Here is a 15,600-nt window from a genome sequence, read left to right on the forward strand (position 1 = left end):
AAGACGTTTGTTGTGGCTTTATCGAGTTTTTCTTTAAAGCTATACTTTTTTTGTAACTTTTTTGAATTCCCGAGTAGGTAACTCGACTTTAAGTTCGAAAGTGGAAGAATGTTGTGAATTTATAAATTATGATGGAAACTAGCTGTTGCCTGTGACTTCGTCTGCGTAGAATAATGATTTCTGGCAGAATTTAAGATTTTGATTAGATTTTTGTTTTAAAAATAAAAGTAGCCTAAATTACTCCTTATTACATCAGCTACCTGCCAATATAAGTCCCGTTAAAATCGGTCCAGCCATTTCAGAGATTAGCCGAAACAATGTCTGTAAGTAATTTTATTAAAACCAAACATACTAACATATCGACATTTTGACAATAGTGCCTACGTTCAATATTCGTGGATGTACATTGTATAGCGGCATTACCTGCCGTAATGTGCACCTCTGCCTACTCCTTCGGGGATAAAGGCGTGACGTTGCAATGTATTTAAAAGGCTGGAGAGTGATATAGATAGACCACTACTTTCCCTTTAATCGCTTTAATAAAGCCACAGATAACATCTATCTATTTTAATTTGTGTTACTCTTTATAACATAATTTCAACAAGTAATTCTACTCATCCTAATTGTTATTATTAAAGCTACCGACTTTAAAACTTCGTATGTTAGGTTTTACCGTACTTAGCGTCTAGTTACCTAACTCACAAACCTAAACCTAAACACTTAGGTACTTAGGAAGTTAGCAAGAAGTTTATTTTGGAACTAAGAACACATCAACGCTTGTTTTCATTATGTTTTAGGTTATAACTTAATAACTTAAGATGGGAACTTAATCTACAAACTTTTAACATCACTACATAGCATAAAACAAAGTTTTCTTTCGCTTTCTCTATCCCTATGTCCCTTTATATGCTTAAAATCTTTTAAACTATGCCACGGATTTTGATGTGGTTGTTTTTGGTAGATATAATGATTCAAGAGGAAGGTTTATATGTGTAATACATGCATAATAATGCACTAGTAATAATTATAAAGATATAAGAGTAATTTGTTTCAACGCACACACAAAACATTACAATTCTAACCTCTTTACAGTTTGACAACTAAATATCTATATAGTCTATGACAACATTAAAAAAGAATATCAACGTCTCCGTAAAGAAACTCTAAATTCAAATTATCAAATTCGAAAATAGAACACAAACCTCGACACGTGAACACAGAATCCGAGCGAGCAATCCAAATATCGTGAGCAAACACGTTTTAAAACACACAAAACTTAACACAACACATAGAAAACACAACAAAAACACTTATTAGATAACTTAATGTTAATAAAAACACTTAAAAACTATTATTTTAATTAAATAACGCTACTAGAACGCAAGGCGTCCCCGCGAAACTACGACGAACTAACCTAAAATCCCGCTTCGCTCATCGAAACATAAAAATTTGACCGCCAATAACGATTTCAAAGGAAACTCGGACTTCGGAACAATTACACAAACAGAGAACTACAGTCAATGAATAACCAACCTTATAGCTTACAAAATATAGTTTAAAATGTCTTGTGAACGGAGTGTTTGTAAAAGGAGCATGGAGGACTATCTTTTGTATTCATTTCTACCTGCGATCAGACCCTTTTTTTGTTGTCCATATGTGGGAACTTCATAATGAGAGTATTAATGCTATAATGCACTTTAAAAATATGATATTAAGGTTGATAATTCTATGTGATGATATTGCAAGGACTTGCAGTATGCAGTTTTTAGGATATCAATCAATAAAATACAGTTGGGGGCGAAATTCCAATGATTCACTTTATCGATGACTAAAAGTTCTGCTATTGAAGGGAACTAATTAATATAATATACAAAAGATAACATCTTCCATTCTTTGAAGGGTAGACAGAGTTAAGAGAGTGGGAGAGCCATGCTTCGACACGAATGAAGCAGCTCGACCGGAGTGATACCACGTTAAGTATAATCCCCCCCCCAAAGGCAATACCTATAAACGCACTTGTAACGCCTCTGGTGTTTCGGGTGTCTTTGGGCGGCGGCGATTGCTTACCATCAGATAAACCATCTCCTCGTTTACCGGCTTATACCATAAAGAAAAAGATATAAGCACATAACCTAGAATAAAAATATTACAGACTTTTCTGAAGTTTTTGCTAAACCCTATGTAATATGGGACAAACCTATTGCCATATACCATGCATAGCTTCGTGATATTTACTAAGAAGTTTAAAAAAATAAATTACAAACTCCAATACTTCTTTCCATCCCAAAAATTAAACCCGAAACCAAAAACTTTTAACTCAGCTCCCAAAATTGTTCCTCAAACCTACTAACAATAAACAACTGCAATTAAAATTAACATTTATATGAAAGAATGAAGATTCAAATTTATTTGGATCGATGCAGCGATTAAAATCTGTAATAAGGCTTTAAACCATAGGGGGCGAATGTTTATGACATTGGCAAGTCTTCAACAATGATATTAAAAGTATATTTATAGATATATTTATATTTTATGGCCTTTTAGGGTATTGTTTATCTTAATGGTTGGCATAGCTGCAGGAACAGCACTGACTGCTTCGTTGGCCGAGTGGTTGCAAGTGCGATTCCCGAGTCGGATAAAAGGATTGTTGGGCTTTCTTCGGTTTTTCGAAAATTTCTCAGTAATAGCACGGAGCCTTTTTTTGGAAATCATCCTAGGACTTTTCCCACCTTGGGTGAGGCAAGTGGCTGCCGTGCAATGACTAAAAACCAGCCCGTTCCTTCTCCTGCTTTTCGAGCCGGAGTCCCGGTAAACCCGGTAGGTAGTCTGCAGCTCCGGAGCACGGAGCCTGGAAATGTGCCCGTGTATATGGCAATAGGCTCACCAGCATGTGAACTTATATGTTTTTAAACGCACCTACGACACAGGAGAAAAATCATAGTTGGGTTGAAGGGGCACCGATTTAAAAACAAAATAACAAAAATCTAAAAACTAATCCTCAAAATCAAATATTATATCAAACAATATTCTCACACAAAAACATTTGACACGCAACCCATTGACAAACCACTCTTTTCCTACTAAATTGAAACTGATTGGTTAACCAACACAATGTGAGTACAAGTTAAACTAACTGTTGGTTCAAAACTAACCGAAATTGGACAAAAAGTGACGTCACTAGTTACATTGTAGTTTAACTATGTATAGGTAATGTTAGTAGGGATGGCACGAGGAATTAATGGTATTATCTTTACTACTAGCTTAAACCAGCGACTTCGCTTGCATCCCTGTGGGATAAAAACTGGAGTAGAAACGGGGTGGTGGGATTCCCCCCCCCCCCACTTAAAACTAGGGATTAATCAGGTTAAATATTTAAAGTTGTAACGGGTAAAAAAAGTAAAAAAACAGTTATGTTATGAGTTCTAAGAAATAAGAAATGGGCCTATGGTCATATACAAGGCATAATGGATGACTCACTGCCTAGATTTTTCTCCTCAAAAATGCTAGACGCCTTTTGAAGGTTTATATCTTAAAAAAGACCTCTTGCTCAGGAGTCGTATTTGAAAACTTTCAACATACAATTCAATCCAAATTAACTACATCCCTCGATTTTAACCTCAAAAACCACATTTTCCAAAAAAAAACCAAGCCTCTTCCAAAATTCGCCGGCAGCAACCACCCCTAAGTTATCGGCACGGGGGTCGAATGGCGAACTTTAATAGAGTACCAGTAATCTCTACTGCGGTAACCATGTCATGATAATATTGCAATTTTGTACGTGTTGCAAATTTCCTAGTTACCTGGCTTAACTACAGTTTGAAACGATATTAGGGTTGTATCAACTGAAAGGGATAGATCGGTGTCCATAGTTAGTAGTATCTGATTGTTATACTTTTGTATATGTGGTCTTGTTACTATGAATAATAAGATTGAAGCCTGTTGATAAAGCGAAAGAGGTAAGATTCGTAAGAATTGGCTTTGGATAGTCTCTACTACTTTGGCAGTTACTTCATAAGTCCACAAACAATGCAAAGTAAGTACATAGCTTAAATAACTAAGTTTCCTTTAGAAACAACACTAAACTTAGTGCCTCAATAACTTATCCAATAATCTCGAACTAGAAACACCGGCTTCTTTGCCCAACACCATTAACATATACACAAAGGAACACTAGCAAAAAATGCATTACAAAACCAAATTGAAATCCCCCCCCCCCCTCAATACACCCAATGACGGACGAAAACTGTCACAAACTTACAAGAGCTCAACAACTCTACAAGACGCCTTCAATGCAGCCGACCATTAAAACTTTGTAACTACAATACTCTTCAAATCTAATCAACCACTTATGACAAGCAAATACACTGGATTTCCATTAAAGTAGCACTTACCCTATTTGACTGTCAAATTCAGAGCCCCGTGGTACATTTGCATGGCAGTGGCCCTGTTTGCTAGGTCCTCGAAAAAGCTACTTCTAAATCTTATATTACGCTGTGTACTATAAACAAGGGTGCTTGTTACACCGTATCGTAATTTGCTAATATAAAAATTTAATTTTGAATAAAAAAATCGAATGTTAAAAAGAAAAGGTTATAAAAATATGTTTACTTAAAAATATGACGTCACTCAAGGGCAAGTTTCTTTACTTACACAAAACGAAGCTCAAGTAAGGAAAATATATTTTTGTAAGTCTTTGACTGTCAATAGAATTCTGTTGAAGGCAAATCCTCCGCTACCGTCGGTCACCGTTGACTACCACGGCGTTCAATGTGTTAATGATGTAAATTTGATCCCACCCAAAACATAAATGTGAAAGGCTGCCAAGTTCGATAATATTGGAATGCTGCGCCTATAAAAGAAGTGAGATCTAAATAAGTACCAAGTTCCATACACAGACCTCAGTTAAAAATGATATAACAAGTTGGCAAGTTTTCACACATTTTGTTATAAACCTACTAAACGCAATGAGTCAAGTATATAATTTTCTATTAAAACTTGCCAAGTTATATCATTTTTAACTGAGGTCTGTGTATGGAACTTGGTACTTATTTAGATCTCACTTCTTTTATAGGCGAAGCATTCCAATATTATCGAACTTGGCAGCCTTTCACATTTATGTTTTGGGTGGGATTTCATTTATTTTTGTAAGGTTTATTTTCTTTTTTTCTTATTTTACTTTACTTTGACTAAATACAAACCTTGGTAACGAATTTTAGGTCGGTACGACCATTGGAAGATATAGATTTTTTTTGTTTTAGTTCCTTAGGGGTATGAATTTACACCTTCATTATTTTTAAAACCGACTCACACTTGGCCATTTTCAGATTTTTTCCTTTACCTTGACCTAAAGACCTACCTCCATGCCAAATTTCAAGTCACTACGACCATTGGAAGTGGTCTAGGTTTTTGATGAGTGAGTCAGTCAGTGAGTGTATAGTAAAAATAGCGATTTTCTGACGTCAATATCTCAAGACCTACAATAGGTACATTAATGAAATTTTGTATTTTAGATAAGTAAGTAGATCTCGACAGATACTAGAAATTTCATATTAGATAAAATAGATTTTGAGTTATAGGTGGGTCGAACTTGGCCCGAAATGGTTCGTGTAATATAACCCACGGCCGGTGTGTCGGTTTTTTGCTCGAACTTGGCGGACACACTGCCGTGTGTCTTGATTGTAGAAAGTGTCAAAAATTGCACACATTGCAGCGACGCACAAACATGGCAAATTTTAAGAAACTTACTACCCTAACTAGTGAAAATTAGTCGCTCTGTGTACAATTCTGTCTACCCCTTAAGGGAAATATGCTGTTATGTAATTCCGTATCCCTCGAGGCGAGCTGTTTAGTGAACATGGTAATGATAATTTATTGAATTCGTGTTCACGTGGCCGCTGGTAATTTGATTCGGTAATTAATAGACATTGGTGAATGTCCTACATCTAGATCTTTGTCTAAGGATTTGTACCTACATGACAGGATGTGGGTTCTTGAGAAAGAGTAGGATTAATGTGCTTAATAATCTTTGCATACTTTTTAGTTGAAGACTGCCAAAACAAATATCAGAAGACTATAACGATATAGAGTACTTTATATCACTTTAACTGTAACTATTGGCTTATGCTGTTTTTCTGCCAATAAATAATTAAATAAATGGACTTTTATATTATCAGGGCCCCAAAATAAGTTACATATTAACTACTAATTAATAAAACATTAAGCGTTTTTAGCACTGTCTTTTGTTTTTCATTCTCCTATTTATTTCTAAAACAACCCCTAATATAAAACATTCTACTGTTGAAAAGCTAATCCCATCTTTCAATGAAAACAATCTTCTTTGTTCATTTTCGTTACGCCACGGTGTAACAGGCACCCAGCAGGAAATAACCTACGTACGTTTAAAACGTTACACTAACAAAATGCTACACAGTGCTGTGTGAGAATACGGCAGGCCACTTTAACATGTTCGCTCGCAGTATAGACGAGCTCTTGACATATATACAGACGAAAGGTAACTGAAAACATTACGTTTAGTTGAAAATGAAGCCGTTTTTTTAAGTAAATACGGGTGTTTATAGTACTTATAATTTGTAATGAACATGTGTGTGATGTAAGTGTTGGAGAGCCATGCTTCGACATGAATAGGCCGGCTCGACCGGAGTGATACCACGGCCACACAGAAAACCGATGTGAAACAACGCTTTCGTTGTGTGAGTCCTCACTCCGGAGGCTCAATTGCTCCCAATTCCTCTTCAATTCTTGTTCTTAAATATTGAAAGGAAAGTTAGTGTTTTATTTAGCCAGTTAAGTCATTTGTCATATTCACATAGATAATGAGATCAATACAAGTACTGCACTGTACTGCAGTATTTAATTATGATAGGGTGTAAATAATTCTCAATGATTAGATATTCCTAAAAGACAATATCACTTCTGAACCAATCAAATCTAAACCTTTTCTAGGTGCTTTTCTACCAGAGATGTGCTCATACTCAACCTTCCTTCGCAACCCTTTATCACAACCAACTATACAAATCCCTAATCTAAAAACGTTAATCCCTACACGATCTAACACAAACTCGTCTTCAAACATAATTCGATTAAACACACTAACACGCAAACAGACAAACCGAACATATCGTTAAACCATGTCTGGAGCCGGCGACGAAACCACTAATTTTCTCCTATAGATTAGTTAGTACACAAAGCCGGAAAACATGACTAATTTGTCACCTAAACTTTAGGTTGCCTAGGTACACTAGGCGCCTGGAAAATTAGATGTTGGGCGTGGAAGTATGGTTGCTAGAAGTGGCTAGATTTTCGTGGTTTAAAGTAAAAACGAATATGAATATTGTTTATATTATAACTTTTGTGAGACATGCTAAATTATTTATTGTGTTTTTGGGCTTACTCACGTAATATTCACCCATTGTTTATGTAAAGAGGTTGCTTTAGGTTCACTGACGGACAGACTAATAAACTTTTCAATATTTTTTGGACAAAAGTACCTTGCACGTGATTATCGATGGTTTAGTTATTATTTAGAGCTCAAAAATAGTATAGTATATAGTATACCTAGTATCAACTTTAAATTAATTGGGCACCTCCATAATTCCAATATCATCGTTTTGGCTAAATACCCTGCAGCCGTACTAATGAGATTGTACTTGCTAAGTCGAATACAGAATTTGTCCAGTGTCAGAGCGCATTTTAAGAGCTGGGACGAGGTTTTTGCTAACTTTTGAAGGAAAATCTAGGGTTCTAGACAAATATTAAAGACGTATTTAGTGAAACATGATTGGAAGTAAACATAATTGGGTATTATCCTCGGTCAAAAATAAATTATTACAACTTTTCAATACAATAAAATATTAAAAAATAATCACACTCTCATTCATAGATGAACTATTTCTAGAAATAAGTCTGCTATTTGACGTCAAAAACTTATGACGTCATAACGCACTATTTCATACAAAGTTCATAGAAAATATCGTTTTTGACGTTTCGAAAAAAGTATTGAATTTGACTAGTAGGAAAGTAGCCTATTGTTCCTATAATGGCAACTTAGGCAGTTGTCCCACCGGCAACGATGAACGAGTAACGAGTAGAGCTAGAACTAGAAACGAGTGAAAACGAGTGAAAACAAAAACAAACAAGTGAAGCGAGCACTCGCCGGCAGTGTGAACAGTCAGCGATCAAATTTGTATATGCATCTCTTTTGTTTACACGGAAAGTATATCTATTGTACGTTTCTTGAGCGAGAAAATAGCCGATAGTTAGTCGTTCACTCGCCGTTGGTGGGACAACTGCCTTAAGTCGGTTAAAACGACTCTTACCTAATTTAAAGAAACTTTTTCCACCAGATATATGCTATGCTACGTTACTGTGGATGCGTTAGGCTACCACTAATCATATTCATTGGTACACATAGCTGGTAAAAACGGAGTCAACTTAGCTATGTTTTTATATGGAAAGATGTGTGCATACTCGCGCTGCGCATCCTTCTCGCACAGCTACATAGCTTAGTATCAGTGGAAACGGTTACACAGTTTCACAGCTTAGCTATTACATCTTCGTAGCATAGCTACATAGCACAACTCTGGTAGAAAATCACTCTAACAAGAGACGTGAAGCCTTCTTCATTTTGTCTCCCAAGTATTTGCATTCCATCACCCCCCATCTTATCACCAAATATTAAGTATCAAAATAACAAAATCCGTCACGGTTTCAATTGTCCGTGCACAGCTGCGTCCAACACCCTGATAAATATTCAGGCGACACGTCCGGTATCGGATACGGTTCGGATACGGCCCGGTCCGAATTTTGATTTGGTGACGGTAAGGCTAGACCCTGCATTATGTATATGAAATGATATTAACTGAATTTTAGACAAGTTTCCTGTTTCGCAAGCGTTTCGGTGTTGTGTTGGGACATCTGCGATTGTGCGACATTTTTTTCCGTACGTGCATGTTTGTATATTTTCGTGGTGAATTTTTGAGGAGTATGTTTTCATAAATATGACAAGGTTTCTGTTATTTTTTGCTGTGGTTGTGTTTGGTTTTGCCAATTGTGTCGTGAAATCGGTAGGGACTGAGGCTAGAACTATATATGTATGCATATGATATATATAAGCATGACTGTAGCGTCGTAGCATACATGACTTCTCTGGAGTGGGAGTGTCAGACTCTGACTAAAAACCACCCCGTTCCTACTCCTGCTTTTCGAGCCGGAGCCGCAGTAAACCCGCTAAGTCGGCAGAACCAGAGAACTATATAGTAGGCTCAAATCTGAACTAGACACAGTCTAGTAAATCATAATAAAAACAGCTATAAATCTTTACACGTCCACAAACAAATCTGTAACTATATAATCCTATTTTGCAGGTTCAAGATGAATTCAACTTCCAAAAACTCATATAAAAGTCTAAACAAGAGCAACTACCATACTTTAAACTCGCCCAAAACTTGGGAAACGCTTCTTAATCTTAAAATGAACTCGGGAGAAGTTAATTTGAACGGAGCACAACAAAAGTGGCGAGCGGGAGGTTGCTAGTTGCACGTTGCAAGTTGCAAGTTGCAAGTTCACGTTCACCGACATTAACTTACCGGAGTTCTAACCACACAACTTGGGTGGAACGAGGATGTAGAGGACTGGAAGAGGAGGGATAAATACCTGATTGTTTTGTTAGCAGAGTGCAATATGTATCAAAAGAAAATCATTACTAGAGTAGTAACTGGTCTCTTCTGGCTTTTTTCAAGATAAGTTCCTATCTGTCAATACTTAATATTTTTTCATTTTATTTTTATTCAAAAAAAGAAACTTTGCTCCGCACTAGTATTTACCCGACTGCGCCAGAAGGAGGGTTATACTTTTTTCTCATGTGTCGAGGGTGCGTTTACAAACATACAAGTTTACATACATGTGACACCTAGACCTAAAACAACAATTTGTAGATCACACACGTGCGAGAATTGAACCCGCTACACGCTGCACGTCAGCCGATTACCACCCGGCCATCACGTCAAACGTACAGTCAATCTGCTTTAATGTAAACAAACAACGAACAACTTAATGCCTTATGGCATTTTCTCTCAGTCAAGTAGAATTACCTAGGGTTAAGTAGAAAATCATAAAAACTTTTCTGGGCACAATTTACACAACTATCACCACCATGCAACATAGCAAATGTTATAAATTTAAAACAATTTGAGTCTCAAGAACAAAATAATTCTAATAAAACAATGTCACATCTAGAATCTATAACTCCATACGAAAACACGCTTTGTGTAATTAATCAAATGATTAGTGTTGTGCACCCGATCGACTGTGGGTCAAACTGTACGGTGATCGATTGTACAAATTACTCGATACTTTGTTAAAAAGTTATTTCGATTAACCGGGTTTGTGTGTTATGTAAAATTATATACATACATACATACTTACATACCTATATTATGTAAATTAATATTACAAGTTAGCTACTCCCACACTGTTTCACCCGCTGTTCGACTCCTACTAATTGAAGCGTGATGTTTAACAGCCTATAGCGTTCCTCAGGAGGAGTATCTTATACAGAAATAACGTTCAAACCAACACTTCACCTTCATAATCTTCACAGAAAACAACCTTTAAATTCCTAACCCCAAAAGGCCGGCAACGCACTTGTAACGCCACTGGTGTTTCGGGTGTCCATGGGCGGGGGCGATTGCTTACCATCAGGTGATCCGTCTGCTCTTTTACCGGCTTATACCATAAAAAGCCTTGATATTGTTATTGTTTCTGTGTATGTTTGTTACTCAATCACGTCAAAACCGCTCAAGGGTTCGGATAAAATTTGGAACAGGGGTAGATTGGAGTCTGAAATACCATATAGGATAGTTTTTATTCCACGGAAACGCAGGCGAAGGCGATGGCAGAAGCTAATAGTCGTATAGATGCGAAAGTAAATTTGTTTGTTATCTCTCTAAGCTTAATCTACTTGACCAATATTCTTGAAGAGTCGTGTTCTGAACATTTCTATGTACAACAAATACAATCAACTTTATACTAAGTATATATCTCTATCTCTCTCCATTTCACTTAAGACCGAAAGAGAAAGCAACACTCAACTTAAAATTAAGTAACGTTTAAGTATTGAAGCGTAACTTAATAAGTTATTCACACAAGCATAACTTAAAAAAAAACAATAATGATCACATACTTATATCTACAATCTTTTATTTTCTTCCACATTCCCATACAATTATTATTTGAATCTTATCTTTAGTGGCATAAGACTCAAATTCCTATAACAAAAACTACTAAAAAGAGATATAATTATGATCTTTATGTCTTAGAAAATAAGGTTGAATTTTGCGGTGAATATTTTTCTCAATCGTTTTTATCTTGGCAGCGCCATACGGCGAAGTCAAAAGCGATGATCGATCAACGTCACACGGGTTCGGTTCTCCGTTCGATCAAAATGTTAGATCGTACTTATATTATTAATTGTTTGTATTAAGATGCGTTTATATTAAACTAACTTTATAGTTGGTACTGCTCGCTTTGTTTCTCAAGTGATACTGGGTTCGATGCTCAGGTGTTGCAAAGACTTATTCCTCGAAAGTGTAAATAGAGGTCCACATTATGAAATACTGCGTGTTAACTAACGAAGGAACTTAAAAACTGGAAAAATATTCATAATAATACTTTGTCCGATTCAGAAAGGAAGCCAGTTCTTTTTTAATTAAACAGCTAGCATTACAAATTTACGACATAAGCCAGCAAAAATGATCGAGACAGATCAGCTGATGGTAAGCAATCAGCTTACTCCATAGACACCCACAACACCAGAAGAGTTACTAGTACGTCACCAGTATTTACCAACAAACAAAAACAAAACCATTATGAGCGAAAAAATGTAAAATTTTTCGCTTATTAGCGTTTGTCCGGCTAAGCTGAAACCGCTTGAACGCCAACCAGGGAAACCTAGTTGGCAGTCAGCCAAATACATTTGGCAGGAGTGGCGTACGCAAATTACTGTTTACATCAAGCTGTATGTGGGTATGATGCTCGATATTGCAATGTGGGATGTGGTGATCAATTTTAACTATTTTATTGAGATATTAGTTCACTTTTTGTGTTTAGTTAACGGTCATAGGTAATAGGTGAGACATTTAATGATTACTTAAACCATTCGTGTCAGTGATGAATTTTGTATCGAAAATAATTGACTGCCAATAGGACTGGTTTAAGTAACTATTAAATGACTCTGATTACGGTCGCATGTGTGGTGTCATTTGGCCTTCTTTTAAGGTGTGAAAATTATTCAATGACTTCTCCCACCTTGGGCGAGGTGAGAGAGAGTGTCAGACTCTTACTGACTAAAAACCACCCCGTTCCTACTTCTGTTTTTCGAGCCGGAGCCCCGGTAAACCCGCTAGGTAGTCCGCAGCTCCGAAGTGTCATTTGGCAAACAGTGGGCCTGAGCTGTGATGGTAGATCAGGATTGTTTATTTTATGGCCAACAGTAGGCACTGCTTATATTGATATGATGATGAGGTAGAAAGCAACACTAATCCGTCTGTAATTACACAAAACTTAACAAGAATGCAACAAAAGATAATTACAAAATTCATACTTTTATCAAACCATGAAACCGACAGTAAGTACATTTAACAACCCAGCAATCGAACCCAAAACCGAGCAATTTACACTCAAACTTAACAACGTCATTATTTAAACTCAATCCTATAAAAGGAAGAAACGGAACTGTTACAAAGAAATTGAAATAACTATACGATCAATGAAATTAAAATTAAAATAATTCCACACACATACTTCCAAAACCCGCACATCAACTTACCCCCAAAGCATTAAAGAACTACAAACCTTATCACTAAACCAATAAGATTGAAAATCAATTCCATACATAAACCGACGAAATCACATCAAGATACCCAAAAAAGTCACATTACATCAATACAATTTCCACTTTATAACGTTATAAATAAAGTAAAAATTCCATCAGCAACAATGTTCTCAAAAGGACCGGTTCCGGTCCTTTGAGGCGCAAGGGCTGATACCAGCCATTGATCAGAATGACTCATGGTATCTATACTACAAGATCTTGAGTCAATGAACTAAAGAATTTTGGAGGAAATTCGACACTGCACTTTGTTTTTTAATTAGGATACATGATTTTAAAGGTTTCCGTGAAGGTGGTAAGGTATTTAAGTAAGAAAGTATTCATTTTTACCGTAGCGTAGCTCTTAAACTTAGTTCCGTTTTATGTAAATGTATATTGTATGTATTTAAATAATAAAAAAAATAGATTTACTAAATATGCCTAATATGAAAAAATAAAAAAATACGTGTGATGGATGAATGTAACTTTATGGGATAGGAGGCAAATGAGCAGCGCGCCTCTGCGCCGCTCATACATATCTGCAACACCAGGGAAGTCACAAGTGCGTTGCCAGCCTTTTAAAAGGTGTCAGGTTAATGAGAGAACGCCGCTGCCCCCTCTCTGTGAAATAGTTTTTCGTCGGGTCTTACGACACCCGCTGGAAGAGATAGGGTGGTGACAATAAATATAACCTATTCTCTGTAACCACGAAGCTAGAATGATAATAGTGAAATATTACATAATTATGTAAAAATCCAATTTAAAACACTCTCTGAAACAATATAAATACCTACCAACATAAATCGTTTTTGATTTTACTTTTTCTAGAATCCATTTTTCCTTTTACTTTTGTTTCGCCCGCATAGTTTTTGACTCTGACATGGTAAGAAAATGAACAAAAAACAACAGATAGTGTACTCCATGTAAACGTTACTCGTTGTTCCGAAAATAGTTGAGCAATTTGGAAACTAACTTATACAAGAATCCAATATTTCTTTGTCAAGTAATGGTTTAAGGTTAAATATAATAGGATATCACTATCAATTGTTTAACAGCCTGATTTGTGTACTTTATTGCTGTAATTTCGATTTCGATTTGATAGGAATTGAACTCAAAGCCATCTCAAGGCAATCACACACACGTATTTAAAATTACACGGGCACTAACACTAACATTAGAACTTGAGACGGGATTATTTCATCTCAAGTTGCAATGATATTATATTATCCCGTCTCAAGTTCTAATGATAATCTCACATACAGCCACAAGACGAACGAAGCAGTTACTAACCAATAAACCTAACCACATTCACCTATAACAAGTAATGCCTCTCCCCCTTTAAGGAAAAAAACAAACACAGTAACGCGAAATCTTAACCGAACCTTCTGTATTCTGTATATGCTCACAGGGTGCCGATAACATCTTAATGGGTGACCCAAGAGTGGCTGTCAACGGCTGGAACACCGCCAAAACTGTCCAGATCTCCAGATCTCCAGATCACAATTATAGCTATTGTGACCAGATCCCTTATTGTTCTGAGTCGATACTCTTCGGTACCTCGTATTTGTTGGTCCTTTGAGTCACCAGGTCGTATGATCGGGTGTCGATTGGTCCTATTCTAATCTGTCGATTCATTTGGTTACTAGAGGTGAATTTATCCATCTTGCATTTGCTAAAAGTAATCTAACAAAGTTTGTAATAAATTAAAGGTGCTTTTCCACCTGAGATGTGCTATGTAGCTATTGTACGAAGACGTAATAGCAAAGCTGTGGAATTATGTTGCGTTTTCACTGATTCTAAGCTGTGTGAGAAAGATACGCAGTTCGAATATGCGATATATCGATAGTAGGGAAGCCATCCATAGCATCTTTCCATATAAAAAACATAACTTAGCTGAGTCCGTTTCCACCAGTGTTAAGCTGTATGTACCAATGAATATGATTGATAGAAGCCAAACGCATCCACAGCAACGTAGCATAGCACATATCTGGTGAAAAAGGACGCTGATATAGTGATTTCATGTAAAAAACTTAAAATCAATATACAACTATGGCTTATATTTGAGGAACTAAGATTATTGTTTTATTACATTTGTAATACAAAGTAAAATATTCTTAATACACATACTCCTTACAATAAGAAAACGAACTAAATCAACCGATTTCTCTTCGTAAAGCTTGCCATAAAGCATCTTAACATATGATGGATGACTAATATAACTTTTAAGCTAAAATCCAGTGTAAAGGGGTCACCGAAATGGCTGGTAAACCAATTTATGCCGACCTTCCGTGTTGGTTCAACAGCTAGCTATCGGATTTCATTGGACGGTGAATGGGATATCATGATTGATTATTGCTAAATTTAGGAATTCGATACCAAAGATTTTGATGATTTTGGGTAGTTGAGTATGATGTTTCGAGGTCAGTTATATTTGGAAAGGGGTTGGGTTAGGGAATTTCTGGGGTTTCTTATGATTTTGTATTAGTAAATAATCAATTCCGAGGATCAAAATCCGTCACGTAGTTTTAAAGATCTATACATACGTAGGGACGGACAGCGGAAAGCGACATTATTTTATATTATATAATATGTAATGATATATGAAGTGTAATATAGTTTGATTTACGTTTAAAGTAACCGAAACGATTTCGCGGGCTGATTGACCGCCTCGAAAACCAACCAATCAGAGCGCCGAACGTTTCGATTACTTTTAA

The 15,600-nt window shown here is 36.3% G+C and overlaps 1 protein-coding gene across 2 annotated transcripts in view; it reads right to left on the reverse strand.

The window, feature by feature from the left end:
- The window catches only part of LOC118280755 (uncharacterized), a 597,023-nt gene that overhangs the window by 420,240 nt on the left and 161,183 nt on the right, over nt 1–15,600 (reverse strand). Inside the window, exon 1 of one of the 2 annotated variants that reach the window (XM_050699612.1) lies at nt 1,203–1,398. The exons of the other annotated variant lie outside the window; for it this stretch is intronic. The gene's annotated coding sequence lies outside the window, so the exon portion shown is untranslated. Of the gene's footprint in view, nt 1–1,202; nt 1,399–15,600 lie in introns of those variants that run through there. 2 annotated transcript variants of the gene reach the window in all.

This window comes from Spodoptera frugiperda, chromosome 16, assembly GCF_023101765.2.
Source record: "Spodoptera frugiperda isolate SF20-4 chromosome 16, AGI-APGP_CSIRO_Sfru_2.0, whole genome shotgun sequence".
In the NCBI taxonomy this organism is placed as follows: domain Eukaryota; kingdom Metazoa; phylum Arthropoda; class Insecta; order Lepidoptera; family Noctuidae; genus Spodoptera; species Spodoptera frugiperda.